Raw genomic sequence first — 17,015 nt, 5'->3', positions numbered from 1 at the left:
AAACCATGAAGGATTATTTCTATTTAATGAGGAAAAGCCTTGAAAGCATTCATAATAACTCCATCCTCAAGAGCTCCCGTCTTGACCAAGCACTGCCTGATGTTTACTGAGGTGTCATCTGATGGAGGGACATGGCTTAAGTGGCACACAGACCTGGGTTTGAAACTCCCTCCGGTCTGGACTGGCCATCTGTGACCTTGGAAAAGGTACTTTTCTGGGTCTTGGCTTCCTTCCTCCCTCCCTCCCTCCCTTTTTCTTTTCTTTTCTTTCCATTCTTCCTTTCTTTCCATTCTTTCTTCCTTCCCTTCCCTTCTTTCTTTCAAGATTTTATTTATCTGTCAGAGACAGAGAGCAGGCAGGCACAAGCAGGGGGAGCGGTGGGCCGAGGGAGAAGCAGGCTCCCTGCCAAGAAAGGTGCCCGATGCGGGACTGGATCCCAGGACTCTGGGATCATGACCTGAGCTGAAGGCAGACGCTTAACTAAGTCACCCAGGTGTCTCTGGCTCTCGGTTTTCATATGTGAAATGTGACAGATGTATCATCTATAAAGTACATGGCAAGCCTCTAAAAATTTCTTCATTACTTTCATTCACTCTGAGACCAAGAGCTGAAGTTCTGATGTTAATGGACATTCAGGTATAATCTAAATATCATGGTACTTCTTGGAGGGTTCCAGGATACAGAAGACAACTGTCGATCAAATCCTAGGTCTTCCATTTACCAGCTGTGGATCTAAGACCATCTGGATCCTCATCTCACACTCCACTTTCTCAACCGCAGTGATGCTCCTTAATAGGGTTACCGCGTGAAAAGGATGAGAAAAGCCTACAGCGTGCCTCCTCCAGTGTCTGGCCTAAGGTGGGTGTTCATGATATGGGAGGAACTGTCGCTCACCCCAAAGTGAGTCTCACTTCCGTAACTTTCCATACAATGTCCTTTGCCACACAGAACTTTTTACATTTCATGTCGTCAAACATACCAGTCTTTACCCAGAAGACTTTTGGGATTCCTACCTAGCTTATGTTCCCAAATCTTCTAGGATTCAGTATTTAAAAAAAAACAACAACACTGAAAGCTTTAATTCAACCTACTATATCTCTTTTATATAGCACGAGGAGGGATTTTAACGTTAAAGAAAGTTCCTCCTGGCAGCCCAGCTTCTCTCCCTGTGTCTCTATTTAAGTCACCTCTGGGTCCAGAGTCCAGCGCAACTGTGTTTATCATCTCAGGCTCCAGCTCAGAGAACTCCTCTGGAGCACAGCCTGGGCACAAGCATCCCTGCGCTGCAGCCTCACCCCCCACCCACCCCCCCACCCCACCGCCCAGGTTCTCTGGGCCACCTTGCTCCGTCACAATCCCAAGCCTCAACCTGCCTCATTCAAGATCAAAGGTAAGTGTAACTTCCCAGGCAAGCCTGCCATTAACTTGGTCCTCAGCCTTTTGCAATGTCTTGAGTTCCCAACAGTGCTCAGATGCTCAATGCATGTAATAAAGTCTCCTGGAGCAAGTCCTTTTTCGTTCCTTCGGAATATATGGAGTATTGGCCATGGGCCAAGCATATAAAATACAATGAGCTATAACTGTGATAATAAAGCCATGTAATATGTGTCATAAATTATAGTGCTGGCATAGAGGGCGAAGTGATAAATTCTTTTATACGAGCCTATACATACTGTGAAGCACTAAGCACCCTTCAAATTTTTTAATTCCATTTGTTTTTAAAATTACAAAAATAATTCACACACTAAGATGGAAATATATAAAGATAAAAATGATCATTTCCTTTCCCCTTCTCCAGTACCCTCCTTGAAATAAGCAAAGTTAATAATGTGATGTATTAATAATTTCAGCAAAGCTTTCTTTTAATACATATATAATGGGTCTCCTCCCCCTTTCTACTTACCAAATATGATTTTTTTTTCTTTAAAAGATTTATTTGAAAGAGAGCACATGAGCAGGTGGTGGGCAGTGGGAGGGGAGGGGGAGAAGGAGAAGCAGGTTCCTCAAATTCAAGGCTCAATCCCAGGACCCTAGAGATCATGACTGAGCCGAAGGCAGATGCTTAACTGACTGAGCCACCCAGGTGCCCCCTAATTCATTATTTTAGCTGTCATTATATTCCACAGTAAACTCCACCATGATTTGGAGAACTAGCTCCCTGAGAGATTCTCACATTGTCTGCTACCAAAGACAACACTGCAATAAATATTTCTATCCCTAAGTGCTTACATGCTGTCACTTTATCTCTGAAAAGATATATTCAAAAAAGTAGAATTGTTAGGGGGTAGGGTGCACACTTCAAATTTTAATTACTACTGCTATGTTCCCAAAGAGGCTGTTGGTAGGAATGCACAGACCCAACAGCAAGAGGAACAGAAGAGTGTGTTTCCCTAACGCCAGACTAGCATATAGATGTTACTGTTCTGAATTCTTGCCACAAGGACGTGAAAAACTGGACTATACAGTAAGCCCGAGTATTTGGCTTATTTTACTGTCCACTCACATTTCCTTTCCTGCCTGTTGGTTTCCATTGCTTGTCTTCTCCCTGTTAATCTGTAGGGAGACTTCCTGCAGAAGGGGCAGCAAGCTGTTGTCGTATGTGCTGCAAACATTTTCTCCCATTTGTCTCCTCACTCGGTTTACAGTGTCCTTTGCCACAAAGAACTTTTTACATTTCATGTCGTTAAACATACCAGTCTTTACCCAAAAGATTTTGGGATTCCTACCTAGCTTATGTTCCCAAATCTTCTAAGATTCAGTATTTAAAAAACAACAACAACAAAAACAAAAAACACTGAAAGCTTTAATTCAACCCAATATATCTCTTTTATATAGCATGAGGAAGGATTTTAACGTTAACAAAAGTTCCTGAGCCTTCTATTTCGTTTAGTTTTATTCTCTTTTGAGAATTTACTTTACCCATCAGCGATGCATTTTATTTTCTTTCCTCTGCATGAAAATATATTGCTTATTTAACACAGTATCTTGTAGGCACCATGTAGTACCTGATAAATAAATGAACACATGGACAAAATCTGGATATAGCCAGTGAGGTTTCCTAAGAGAGGACACCTGAGCAACACTGTGAAGAATGAGGAGCTGGGGCGCCTGAGTGGCTCCGTCAGTGAAGTGTCTGTCTTCGGCTCAGGTCATGAACCCAGGGTCCTGGGTTCCAGCCCCACACTGGGGTCCCTGTTCAGTGGGGTTCTGCTTGTCCCTCTGCCTCTGCCCTTGGGTTATAAGCAAGTTACTTCACTTCCCTGGGCCCCTATTTCCTCTTCTTTTCCCACCATCACTTGGTACATACTTACTAAGATTAAAAGCAACATCTTTAAAGGCAGAAAGGATTTTTTTTAATTGCCTTTCTCCATGCCACTTGGGATGACTCATTCCTCTGATTTTTCAAGGTCATTTTGAATTTGGATTTGTTCTTTCAAAATTCTAGCCAAGTCTCTGCAAGAATCTGCTCCAGCCCCAAGGGTGTTATCTGGAAACTCAGAGTGCAAACTCCCATTTCCGCAACAACTGACAAATCCATTAACTAGCAGAGCCCCAAGACAAGATGCCCGCAGAGTTCCACAAGGCTATTACTCAGCATTTAAACGGCACTTGAGCATCACTCCCTTACAGCAGGGGCAGCAATGCCCTCTCACGCAGGCCTCCTAACTGCCAGATAAAATCCACATCACAAGGCTTTGCTCATGGCTCTCTGGGTAATGTTCATGCTTTGAGATCTGCCCCCGGAGAAAAGCTAGGAAGAAGACAACCGTTCCTCTATTTGTGCCTTCTACAGCTGACTGCCCACCATCTGAAGGAGCTGAGCTTTTTGTAAATAGGTGTAAATCAAAAATATGGCCTCACATTTCACAATTAATTCACAAACTTTCATTAAGCACCTACCCTGTGATAGAAAGGTTATGCAGGTCTTTAAGTTTGCAGCCTCACTCCTTCTGAGCTTCAGCTTCTTGGGTTAAAAATTATGTGTTAAATAATTCGAGATTAACTGAAAGTTCACTGGGTCCATGTCCTGGAAGATGAGGGAGGCTAGGATAGGACCTGACCACCTGACCGCACAGGTGTCTCTAGGCCGGTGCTCTCCAGACTATTTGTGATCAGCTACACCTGTTAATAAAATATTTCAAAGCATACATTTCCAATATTTATTTTTAAAAACATTTATTTTTTATTACTGTATATGTTATATGCATATTCTACATACTACGGTACTATTTGAATTAATCAATGCTTCTGACCTCAACTTTAGAGCTTCCAAAAACTCCTAAAATTAACTGAAAAATTCTGCCTTGCAAGTTTTTAATAATTCAGAGGGGGTCTGTTGTTTTCCAACTGTAAAGGGATCAATGACCCCAGAATATTAAGGATCAGGGAGGAAAGTCAGCTGAACCTAAAGACAGGGCTTCTTGCCCTCGATAAGCGCAGAGTCGAGAGTCCAGGGGAAGGCAAAAGCACACCTGTAGAAAAGAGACTGAAACGTGCAAGCAGGCCTCTCTGGTTTTGGTGTCTGGAGAAAGGCATTTTGTTTTGTTTAAGACTCATTTATTTATTTGAGAGAGAGGCAGTGTGAGCAGGGGGAGGAGTAGAGGGAGAAGGATGAGCAGACTCCGCACTGAGCGTGGAGCCCGATGTGAGGCTCCATCTCATGACCCCGAGATCCCAACCTGAGCCAAAATCAAGAGTCGGATGCTCAACCAACAGAGCCACCCAAGTGCCCCTGAAAAAGGCACTCTTTATTGGTCCCCACGGGCTCCCCTTAGGGTATACGCAGTGCCTTGCAGACTGCAAAAGACTCTTTCTCTCATTTCATAAGCACTAACTACTTCAACAATAGATAAGGTAGGGATCATCTTCTCTTTCTCACAGAGAAGAAAACAGAGGTCTGGAGAAATGAAAGGACTTAATAAGAACACTCAGCTTCTCACAGCCAGAGTGGAGATCACATCCCCGTGCTGTGGCATAGGAGCCAGTGCTCCTTCAGAAGGCCTCCCCTGGTCCTCCCTGTGCAGGCAGCATACAACACCCCAAACACTGCAGCAATACAGGCGTCTCTACCCCAGGGCTCCTGGAAAAGGCATCACCCCGAGTGTGGGCAAGCAAGAGAACAAGGACGGCAGACAATACAAATGTGCCCGCTGCCACCTAGGAACACCATGTATGATTCAGGATCCACGCAATGGAGTTTAAGAATGAAATGCGGCTGGGGCACCTGGGTGGCTCAGTGGGTTAAGCCTCTGCCTTCGGATCAGGTCATGATCTCAGGGTCCTGGGATAGAGCGCCACATCGGGCTCTCTGCTCAGCAGGGAGCCTGCTTCCCCCTCTCTCTCTGCCTGCCACTCTGCCTACTTGTGATCTCTGTCTGTCAAATAAATAAATAAAATCTTAAAAAAAAAAAAAAGAACAAAATGCGGCTGAAAAGCATTTTCTTCTTTCACTTGTATTTTCTAATGCAACCATGTTAATATAAACTACACTTCTACAATGAGAAAAACAAACAGAAAATGTCATTAAGAAAAAACAACAACAGGGACGCCTGGGTGGCGCAGTTGGTTGGACGACTGCCTCCGGCTCAGGGCGTGATCCTGGAGTCCCGGGATCGAGTCCCACATCAGGCTCCCAGCTCCATGGGGAGTCTGCTTTGCTCTCTGACCTTCTCCTCCCTCATTCTCTCTCTCACTGTCTCTCTCTCTCAAATAAAAAAAAAAAAAAAAAAAGAAAAAACAACAACAAAAACCCAGCCCCAAGTGTTCCCGAGTGCAAGCCTCCTGCAATCCTCCAACAAGAAAAAGGAGAAGTTCGATCTGTTTTCAGAGACACAGAAGATCCGAGAACACCCTGTTGTTGTGCACGCAGGTGACAAACTGGCCACGCAAGTCATCCTCCATCAACCCCCCAATCACTCCGTCTTAAGGCACTGATTATTTATGAAAAACACTTCAGAATCAATAACAACTTGCTTGATTTCCATACCTAAGCAGGGCGTCAGAAAAATCAATAAATAGTTATCTTCCTGGCTAAAGAGTCAGCTGGAAAGTACTTCTAGTCCTAGAGATAGACACTTTAAAATTCACGTCCACATCCAAACCACAAATGGAATCCAACACATGCACGACCGCTTCGTTATCCCAGAGCATGGCTGCCTTAAGATGGGGCTTTCTTTGAAAAGAGCTGTGGTGGGTCTGCCTCACAGGGGAGACTCCATGTGGTCAAGGGAGCATGTGTGAGAGAGGCAGAATTTAAGCAAATTGAGGGAGAATACCACACACGAAATAAAATGGGAGACCATGGCATTCCTCCAGACTTCGCTATAGTTTAACTGCAATGTCATTATACAAGGAAGCACAACCCCAGTCTGATGAGACATAAACCATCCAAGAACGTGGTCAAAATGTGCCTTGGACTAAGGCAGAAAGATAGAGGCCGGCCGCAGAATCTTGGCTGTAACTGTCAGGGAGGGTCTGCTCAAGGCAGAAAGGGGTGGTCCATAAAGAAAACTAGATAGTCACTAAACTGAATCTTTATGGAAATAGTACAAAGGATTAGTTGGGAAGGACCAAAAGCCACATGGTATCACACAGCTGTGCCTTTAATTTGTGAGATTCAGTGAATTTGGAAGAACAAGGCAAAGAGGGAGCAAAAACTATGTAAACAGACTTGTGCCCTCCCATCCCGCTCAATGATGTGAGAGCAGTCTGGGAGCAGGAGGGATGGTACCATCTGCCCTTTCCTCACCTGTTCATAGGGGGAGCTTCCCCCTGAGTTAAGGGTAACTGCCTGAAAGACTATGTATGTGGGGTGTGATGTGTGTGTGTTTTAAATACCATGGTTCCGAAAAGAACGCCAATACTATGTAAAAACACCAAATGAGTTATATTTCAAGAGTACTTCATTAGCCATACAAAAATTTTCAAGGTTTATTTTGACTCCATGGGTTATTTCTCATATGCGGAGACTTCATTTTTTATCTTTTTAAAGATTTATTTATTCTAGAGAGACAGAGAGAGCAAGGATGTGGAGGTATGGAGGGAGGGGCAGAGGGAGAAAGAGAATCTCAAGCAGACTCCCAGCAGAGCTGAGAGCCCAGAATTTTTGTTTTGCTTTGCTTTGTTTTCTTAAGATTTTATTTATCTATTTGACGGAGAGAGAGACAGTGAAAGAAGGAACACAATCCGTGGGAAAGGGAGAAGCAGGTTCCCTGCTCAGACCCAATGTGGGGCTTGATCCCGGGACCCTGGGATCCTGACCTGAGCCGAAGGCAGATGCTTCAACAACTGAACCACCCAGGCGCCCTTGCCCTTTTTTTTTTTTTTTTAAAGGAGGCTCCATGCCCAGTGTGGAGCCCAAGGAGGGTCTTAAATTTACAACTTGGAGGTCAAGACCTGACCTTAGATCAAGATTTGGATGCTTAACCAAGCCACCCAGGTGCCCTTCCCATACACGCAGACTGTAAAACGTACTTCAAAGTATGACTATAAGGTAAATACACTTAGTTTACAATAAACCATTAAGTTCAAGAATGGAGGCAAAGGATCACTGCTCATCCTATGGTTTAATCAGCCACACACCTCTCCTCTACTTTGTAAACAGTTTTGACTGACTAAACAAAGTATCTGTTTTCTATATTCAAGTATTTGTGATCCAAAACCTGAGCTGAAGACATACCTCTAAGTCACTTTAATATACTGTCATACATTATAAGTCTAATTATGACAAAATACCTCTGTGCGAGTCAAGAGTGTTTTGTTAATCCCTTATATATTAATAAATTACTCATACACAATATTTTTAATTCAAGATTGGCAGTTGATGACTTGTACCAGACTTATGTTCCTGTTTTAACAAATATGAATGATGGACAAAACATAAAAAAGAACCACTCAAAGCCACTAGAGAGCAAACAAAAGCAGATAGAAACAGAAAAGGATATTACCCTTCAAGGAAGTAAACCATATCAGAGAAGAAAAAACCATAACTGGCTTTTCTCCTAAGGGCAGACTTCGGTCCATGCTGGGCAAGGAGAACAGAGCTCAAGCAGAAAGTGGCATTTTACTCAGCTGAGGCATCGGAGGTCAGGGTCTGGGACTATTTCAGCAGCTGGAAATTGAGGGGGTAATATCCTAGAAAGGAAGAAGTCACAGAAAAGGAAACCCTCAATTCCAGTCCTTGGCTGACCTGAACAGCAGACTTCAAGAAGCCAGCAGAAAACAACATGTAAAGAGCTAAGCAGATTCCAGCAACTTCCCAACACTGGGGAAGAGTCTGGAATTCAAATCCCACAGAGTTAGCAGGGCTTGGTAAACATTCTGGGCTGAAAGCCGAGAGGGACTGTGCTGTAGGAGTACGGATGTGCTGCGGGACTAAGGGCTATATCCTGGGACTATGAGAAAAACTAAAATAAACTTACCCTAAGATCAAGGTGATGGTCATCACCAGAAATCTGACCATGTACTAGAATAAAACACCACACAATTCACAGGAAGACAAAAGAATCCAGAGTCTCTATGTCATACAATTCAAATGTCTACCATGCAGACAGAAATTACTAGACACGCAAAGAAACCGAAAAATGTAGTCAAAAACTAAAAGAGAAGAACCCAGTCAAAAGAAACAGAAGCAGAGACAACTTAGTTGTTGGACTTCAAAATATATATTACAAATATGTTCAGGTATCTATTGGAAAAGATGCATAAAATGGGTGAAGAGATGAAGAACTTCAAGAAAGACAGAAGTTTTGAAAAAGGACCAAATGGAAATTCAAGAACTAAAAGAATACAGTATCTGAAATAAAAATTAACTGGACAAGACTAATGGCAGACCGGATTCTGAGGAAGAAATGAGCAGGAGACTTAGAAAGAGGAAAGCAGAAATTATCCAAACGGAAACACAAGGAGTTTAAAGATTAAAAATAAAATCTCAATGGCCTGGGGGAGAATACCAAGTAGTCTGACATAAATGCAACCCGAATCCGAGAGAGAAAAAGAAGGAAGAATGTAAGAATAAATAATTTGAAGACATACTGACTAAAATTTTTCTAGTGTTGAATGAATTTTTGCAACCAGCTGTAATTATACTAAATACCACGGAGGATTACTATATCCCAGCATCATATTAAATGTTTTAAGTATGCTCTTCCCAACATTCCCAACAAGGCGGAGTGGGGGTAAGAAGCACCGTACACCATCTGTGTGGTGGTGGATCGAAGATTGACAAACTAGGTTTGTTCTGATCTCCATCTCCGAAAGCTTCGAGTTGAGCAAGATGAAGCACTCATCACTGACACGATAGGTGCCTACACTACCTGAGGGAGGCTTCACAACCGTCCCCTGAGGTGGAAACTATTTTTCCACTTGCAGAAATGAAGAAACAACGACTCAAAGTATTCTCCGACAAAGTGTTCCCAGCCACCAGCCCTGGGCTAAGCCAGTATTCGATCCCAAATCTGTGTGGCCTATTCCACAACATCCACACGTCCACAGCTAAGGCTGTGGGGGAGGCACTGTGGTCTCTGTCAGAGAATACGTGGTTTGTGGGCTTCACTGTTTGTTCATAAACTATGCCAGTTACAGAGCACCTGGTAACAGGAGTGCGGGTGGAGAAACACTGTGTGGTTAGTCCGGGCCCGCTCCGGTTTGCGTGTATGTGTGTATGTTTATTTATAAGGTTTTATTTGCTTATTCCAGAGGGAGGCAGAGCACATACGAGCTGGAGGGAGGGCCAGAGAGAGAGGGACAAGCAGACCCCTCACGGAGCAGGGAGCCCAACACAGGGCTGGATCCCAGGACCCGGGGGACCAAGACCCGAGCCAAAGGCAGGTGCTTAACCAACTGAGGGCCTGAGCCAGCCAGGTACTCCATCAGGTTTGTATTTAAAACAAGAAAGCTGCTCCTCTTTGTAACAGACCCGTCTCCACCTTCCTGCTATAGAACTGCGGCTTGTTTTACTTGTCTGTCTCCCTGCATGGGTGAGGCACCCCAAGGCACAGAGCCCACAAGTTCTGCCTTTCTCTGAGTCCTCTGTGCCCCGTCCTGGGTCGGCAGTCACTCCCCTCTGACCATTACTAATCTGACAATTCTGCCTCAGCAGCCTCAAGATCACAGAGACCTATGTTTCAAACCCTGTAGCTACTTACTAGCTGTGTAAATAATTTAAACCAGTTTAAACTTAAACTTAATAGCTGTGTAAGTGATTTAAACCCTGAAAGTGGGGGTAATACTGTCTTGCATACAAGACCGCTGAGACAATGACGTGATGTGGTAAATGTGTATGAGGCACCTGGCACATAGTAGGCATTCCACAAGGGTTGGTAGTAATTTATCATCTCTAAAAATTTTTTTAAAGATTTTATTTATTTGACACAGAGAGAGAAAGCACAGCAGGGGTAGCATCAGGCAGAGGCTGAGGGAGAAGCAGACTCCCTGCTGAGCAGAGAGCCTGATGTGGGGCTTGTTTCCAGGACCCTGAGATCATGACCTGAGCTGAAGGCAGAGGTTTTAACCCGCTGAGCCACCCACGTGCCCCATGTAATTCATTATTTCTACAAAATATGGACTATTAAGGTAGAGGACATGTTTTAATATTTACCTTAAACCAAGTATTTTTGCTCTTCATCTTGAGGCTTTAAGAGAAACCCAAGGTAATGGTTGTTGAATGAGCACTCCCAATTTTATTAATCACTTAATTTTTTGGGATGCCTGGGTGGCTCAGTCAGTTATGTCTGCCTTCAGCTCTCAGGTCACGAACCCAGGACCCTGGGATCAAGCCCCACATCAGGTACCAGGCTCCTTGCTCAGCGGGGTGCCTGCTGCTCCTTCCCTGGCCCCCACTCATGCTCTCTCTCCCTCTCTGACAGTAAAAACAAAACAAAACAAAACAAAACAAAAAAACACTTAAAAAAAAAAAGACTTAATTTCTTATGAAGAATGCTCCCATAGGATGAGTGCATACATCATAAAAAAATTAACTCATTTTAAAGTTGAGAGCCCTCATTCCGGGCCAACAAGATCTGTGCACCACCCCCCACCCCGCCAACATCCAGATAGCCTCTGATTTTAAGTAACAGAGTATTTCAGCCAATGGCTTGAATATGAAAACTGGAACTTCTTAAACAGCCCAGAGTTCTAACATTACTCTAGAAAGAGACTTCAATTTTCTAAATGCAGTTTTAAAAATTCCCCTTATTTTATCCCTTCACAATTTGAGGAGTAATATTCTCCTGGATAAGTATACTTCCTTTTAGAAAAAACTTCCTTCCTTGACCATTCTGAAGGAACTCATTATTTCAATTTGTTTTCACCTCCTAAGGAGTAATGATGGACCCACACGAATGCAAAATGCCTTGCAGGCCCAGTAATTTATTTAGACTTTGCTTAAATCACTACCACCACTAAAAGGTATTTACAATTTCAATCTAAAGTCTTCTACTTCTGAGGGCTTAAAATTATTTCTTCACTAACAAGTTTACTTTAATTCAAAATTTTTTTCAAAAACCAGATCATAATCTACAAACTTGGAAAATAGCAAAAATATATAAAATTTCCTAAACACAGGACAGGTGCTTTTTATATATACCTTTTGACATTTTATGCTTCCACATCTTTCTATTAAAATTCTAGGAACCTTCTTCTCCTCACTGAACACTATAGGACTAAAAATGCCATTACATGATACAATGGTAAGACACCCAACTTAATTTATCAATTTTGGTCATAATTCACTTCCTACTAAACTTTTAAATTTGACAAAATGTTAACTAAAAGAGCTAAAATGAACTTACTTGGACAAAACACCATTCACTTTCCTACCACTGATGAATTTAGCACCTTACCTTGAAAATCTTAGATTTCGTCACACACTTTGGGCTCTTTCTTAAAATAGATAAATTAACAAAATGAAAATCTGGGGCGAACATCACACATTAATTTTGCTTTAGAAAACACAAATGTTCTTCTAAAAGTACTCGCTCCATAATTCTAAACCGAAAGGGGGAAGGCAAAGGGAAACTGCTTTTTTCTGTAATGTGAAAAGTTATAGACTGTTTACGACAATCGTGTGCTATTTTGGAAATAAGACTTCCATGTCATATGCTTGCAATCAAATCACATACCACTGTCAGTTTTTTTTTATTCACTAAAATTAAAGGATTTAAAGAGTCCCAACTTTCAGACTAACAATGTTATGTATTTCTAGGGGCACCATGTGTTACTAATAAGCTAAAATATATTCCGAACAGATTTTGGCATGAATTTTAAGGAAGCCACTATTTAATAATAAAATCCACATTGGATTTGTGGAAAAAAAATTATCATAGGAAAAGACCAAGTAGTAGGAATATCCTTGGTCTTTACTCCCAAGGAAAAGTTTATGTGGATGTAATAATATATTTGTTCAAAAAGATTAACAAATGCAACTCAACTAAATCATTGACAGAACAACAAATCTGGTGCACCCATGCATACTAGGAAATACATGCCTCTTTCATTTTATAAAGAGTATGGTATGTTTCCCTTTGCTTTTTTAACAGCATTGACAAGCAGTGAGCTCCGCTTTCTCTAGAGACTCACACTGACTTCTACTGAGCCTGGGATTTGCATGCACACGCCCATGTATGCAAGGGCAGAAATCTTATGAATCCCTTGTCTACGGCTTTGAGCCAGAGTCCTGTACAAAGCTCAAGCTGGCAAATCACCAGGGCTGCAGGCAACTGAAGGTATGACTGGACCGGGCAGTCACTTCAGTCGTGGTTCACCGGTCTCCTCTCAAAGAGGGTGGCTGGCTTCCTCTAGGAAAAGTGATGGAGAGCGGGGCATCTGGGTGGTTCAGTGGGTTAAGCCTCTGCCTTCGGCTCAGGTCATGATCTCAGGGTCCTGGGATCGAGCCCCACATCGGGCTCTCTGCTCGGCTTCCCCCTCTCTGCCTGCTTCTCCATCTACTTGAGATCTCTGTCAAATAAATAAATAAAATCCTTAAATAGGCAATGTCTTTATTTAATTAAAAAAAAAGTGATGGAGGGGTGGAGAGACTCAGGTGGAAGTGATTTCTTTTATGAACTGGTCTTGGAAATCTCATGGTATCACTTCCATCACATTCCGTTCATAAGAGGAAGGTAGTAAGTCTGGCAACATTTCAGGAGGAGAGAATTAGGTTCTGTCTTTGGAAAGAAAAAACTGTCAAAGACTGCAACATATTTTAAAATCTCTGGTGTTCAAGAAACTACTGGCTATTTTAAAATACATTAGGGAACAGAGAAGTGGGGGAGGGGAGGAAGGAGGGGGACACACACTGTGGCAAACTTTCTAAATGACAGTATACCTCACAGATTAGCAACATCAACACTTCAAAACATAGAAACAACACAGGAAGGCTGAATAGCTTGGGAAATTTTCCACTGATCCAAGCAGTTCACGGAATTCAGTTTTGTTTCTGAATGTCCTCATATGGGACACAGGGGCATAAGAGAAAGACAAATCCCCAAGCCATTTTCAAACTAAAGGGCTTCTAAGGGAGATAACTTGTCTTTCCGATAAAAATTTTTTATTATTATAAAATAATAATTTTGTTCTAATTCATACTGATAAAGCTTATGTGTAATCCTAACAAATACATTGTAAAAGCAAGACTCTTCACCATTCTCAACCATCTTTCAAATCATCTGGTAGGGAGTGCCTGGGTGGCTCAATGGGTTAAAAGTTTGCCTTCGGCTCAGGTCATGATTCTAGGGTCCTGGGATGGGGTCCCACCTCAGGTTCCTCACTCAGTGGGGACTCTGTTTCTCTGCCCCCACTCATTTGTGTGCACTTACTTACTTGCTCGCTCTCAAATAAATACAATGTTCAAATCATCTGGTGGGGTAGGTAGTGGTAGGCTGGCTGGTCATCTCAAACCAGAAATACAGAAATCCTTCTTAGAACTTTAAAGTTTATCACATGGGTTTTGTGTCACTTAAGCACTGTGAGAAAACAAGAAAATTATGAAAACACAGTGGGAAACAGATACCAGGGTTCAGCCTCTGTGGCTTTTCGGGATGAGGCCAAAAGCCCTTGGACGGGAATAACCCAGATTCCACTGAGCATGTATCATGGAAAGATCGGTAACATCACTGTTTTACTCATCTATTTTTTAAGAATTAAATGTCACAGTGCTGCCCACACAAACTATACTCATTGGTGATGGCGGAAACCCCATCAGGTCCCTGCAGTCTGGGAGGTCTGAGTCCCCACCCACTCCACCACCGGCCCTTCCACGCCATGGGCATGATAACCAGTGTGGCCCCTCTCTAGGAACCACCGAAGTCATCCCAGGATTACACTGCTGGGAAGCTACATTGAACCGATTCATTCACAAGCAGTCACGATTAAACACTGAACAGCCATTCACGGAGAGCTTCTCAGGGACCTATCCAGCCGCCATATAGCTACGCACTGCACATCTGTTGAGCCCCCACTACAGGGCAGGTAGAAGACAGGTAGAGAGTACAAAGCTGGAGTCGAGCTCCACTACTGTTGCAGAAGTTCGCCTGGCTCGTGAAGCTTCAGCCTCACCATCTATAATCTGGGGGTGATGGTGGACCTACCTCAGAGGTCTGCTCCGCTTAGCTTAGTACAGTCAACACCCAACAAAGACCACGTCCTCTGAGAGGTGTTCCACTCAGCACCCTTTCACACTGTATCAGATCCCTCTGGGGAAGCTTTGCAGCGTATAAAGTATAAATCCCTTCTGGGGGGCCACCTGGGTGTCTCAGTTGGTTAAGCAACTACCTTCGGCTCAGGTCATGATCCCAGGGTCCTGGGATTGAGCCCCATGTCAGGATCCTAACTCAGCAGGTAGCCTGCTTCTCCCTCTCCCTCTGCCTTCTACTCCGCCTGCTTGGGTTCTCTCCCTCTCTCTGTCAAATAAAAAACAAAACAAAACAAAGCAAAACAAAAAACCAAAAACCTAACCTAAATCCTTTCTGGTTTGGTGATCTAACAGCCATCTCTCCCACTGAGCTGTAAAATTCATGAAGGCAGAGATTCTGTCTGATTTGTCTAATATACTCAACCCCTAGAATGGTATCATGTTAACAGATGCTCAATAAATACTTGTTGAATAAATAAGTTATGGTGACAGATACATAAGATATAAATGTAAAAGACACAGTAACAGCCCGCATCAAATGGGTCATGGGCCAGTGCAGCAGTTCTCAGATTTAGCTGCGTATCACCTGGGGAGTCATTTTATTATAATCCCAATACCTAGGTCTCACTCTAGAAAACCTCTTTGCAGGTGGGCCTGAGGGACCCCTGTGTTCATGTTTTAAGTGTTCTTAGGTGATTCTATTGAAAAGTCAGGGTTGACTCTTGCTGGCCTAAGGCCAGGGAGAATAGTCACCAGTTACAATACAATGGGATATATGTCCTCATATGGCAGCAAAATGATTTCCTGTGATGACAGAAATGCCCTGGGTCTGTGCTGTCCCATGCCACAGGCCAGTCACACGCGGCTGCTGAGCACTCAAAATGTGAACCACTGAGATTGGGGGACCTGGATTTCCACCTGATTTGATTTTAATTAAATTTAAAAAGCCATTATGTGACTAGAAGCTACTCTATTAGACAGTAGAGACCTAAGGCAAAGCACACAGGAGAACCCTAACCCGGCTAGGGGTGGAAGTGGTCACTGCTCAGCCAGGTGTGCGCCCCATCCACCAGGCAAGAACAATCTCATGGAGGAAAAGGCAACCAAACCGCACACGTTCCTTGAACTATCTTTCACACGTGCAGGGACAGCCTCTCTCTCCTGCCATGCCAGGACAGAGGTGACCAGGGAAGCCCTTTAAAGGGATGAAGCACATCCCTACCAAGTAGAAGAGCCTTTGTGTGAGCAGCTGAATGACGTGACTGTGGCCACTGCGGGACACAGACGGGATGCGTCTTGAGCAAAGACTCTGAGGGGAGGAAAAGGAATTACGGAGCTACTAGCAGGATAAATAAGGCAGCCAGCCACTCACAGCTGCAAATCAGAGGTCTCTCTTCTGTGGCTCATAAGCTGAGAGCCTCAAGCCTAAACTGTAACATTATGGAGAACTGACACTCATTCCCAAGGCAGCTAATGGCTCATTAAGCTCTTCAGAAAACTGGGCTGGTCCAGCGCTATTTGCAGAAGACTGAATTAACACAGAGAAGAAACCCATGCCACTGATCTAGCTGTCATTCTTTCCATGTGTGAAGCACCTGTCATGTGGCAGGAAGTCTGTTAAGTGGCCTTAAATGTTACCTCATTTATCCATATGATACTCTGCAAATTAGATATTATTTTCTCATTTCATGGTGAGGCAATTTAAGATTCACCGAAGTTAAGTAATTTGCTTAACTTTAACAAGCAGCAATGAAGTCAGTGATCTACACTAAGTTTACTTTTCATAAAAGCTGTACTTTAGTCTATTAAATAGATATATTATTATTTTAAAAATCCCCATTGTTTTTGGTTTTTAAAAAATTAATTAATTAATTAATTTTAGAAAAAGAGAGATCACAAATAGGCAGAGAGGCAGGCAGAGAGAGAGAGGGGGAAGCAGGCTCCCCGCTGAGCAGAGAGCCCGATGTGGGGCTCGATCCCAGGACCCTGAGATCATGACCTGAGCCGAAGGCAGAGGCTTTAACCCACTGAGCCACCCAGGCGCCCCTCGATCTTTTTCCAATGTTCCTTTCAACTCCAAAATTTTATGACAATTACGAGTATGAATATAAATAAAATATAAATTTTATATAAAATATGAATGTATGGCATTTACTGAACTCCCCTGAGGTGATAGGCTCTTTACAGATACTAGTTCATTAACTCCCCTCAGCAACAGTAATACCACAATCTGTGCTATATAGAGAGGATGGAGGTTCAAAAAAGTGAAGTAACCAGCTTAAGGTCACATTGCTCCTAAGGGGCAGAGTGAGGGTACAAACCCACACAGGTCCAACTTCAAAGCCTGTGCCCTTTCCATCAGACTCCTGCTGCCATCCCCTCCGGG

The 17,015-nt window shown here is 43.2% G+C and overlaps 1 protein-coding gene across 5 annotated transcripts in view; it reads right to left on the bottom strand.

Moving 5' to 3' along the window:
• Positions 1-17,015, bottom strand: part of LOC122904295 (CYFIP-related Rac1 interactor B) — a 520,830-nt gene that overhangs the window by 304,051 nt on the left and 199,764 nt on the right. The window lies entirely within an intron of this gene.

The sequence above is a fragment of the Neovison vison genome, chromosome 4, assembly GCF_020171115.1.
Source record: "Neovison vison isolate M4711 chromosome 4, ASM_NN_V1, whole genome shotgun sequence".
In the NCBI taxonomy this organism is placed as follows: Eukaryota; Metazoa; Chordata; class Mammalia; order Carnivora; family Mustelidae; genus Neogale; species Neogale vison.
The sequence above is the reverse complement of the archived record's forward strand: the minus strand, read 5'-3'. Positions and strand labels throughout refer to the sequence as shown.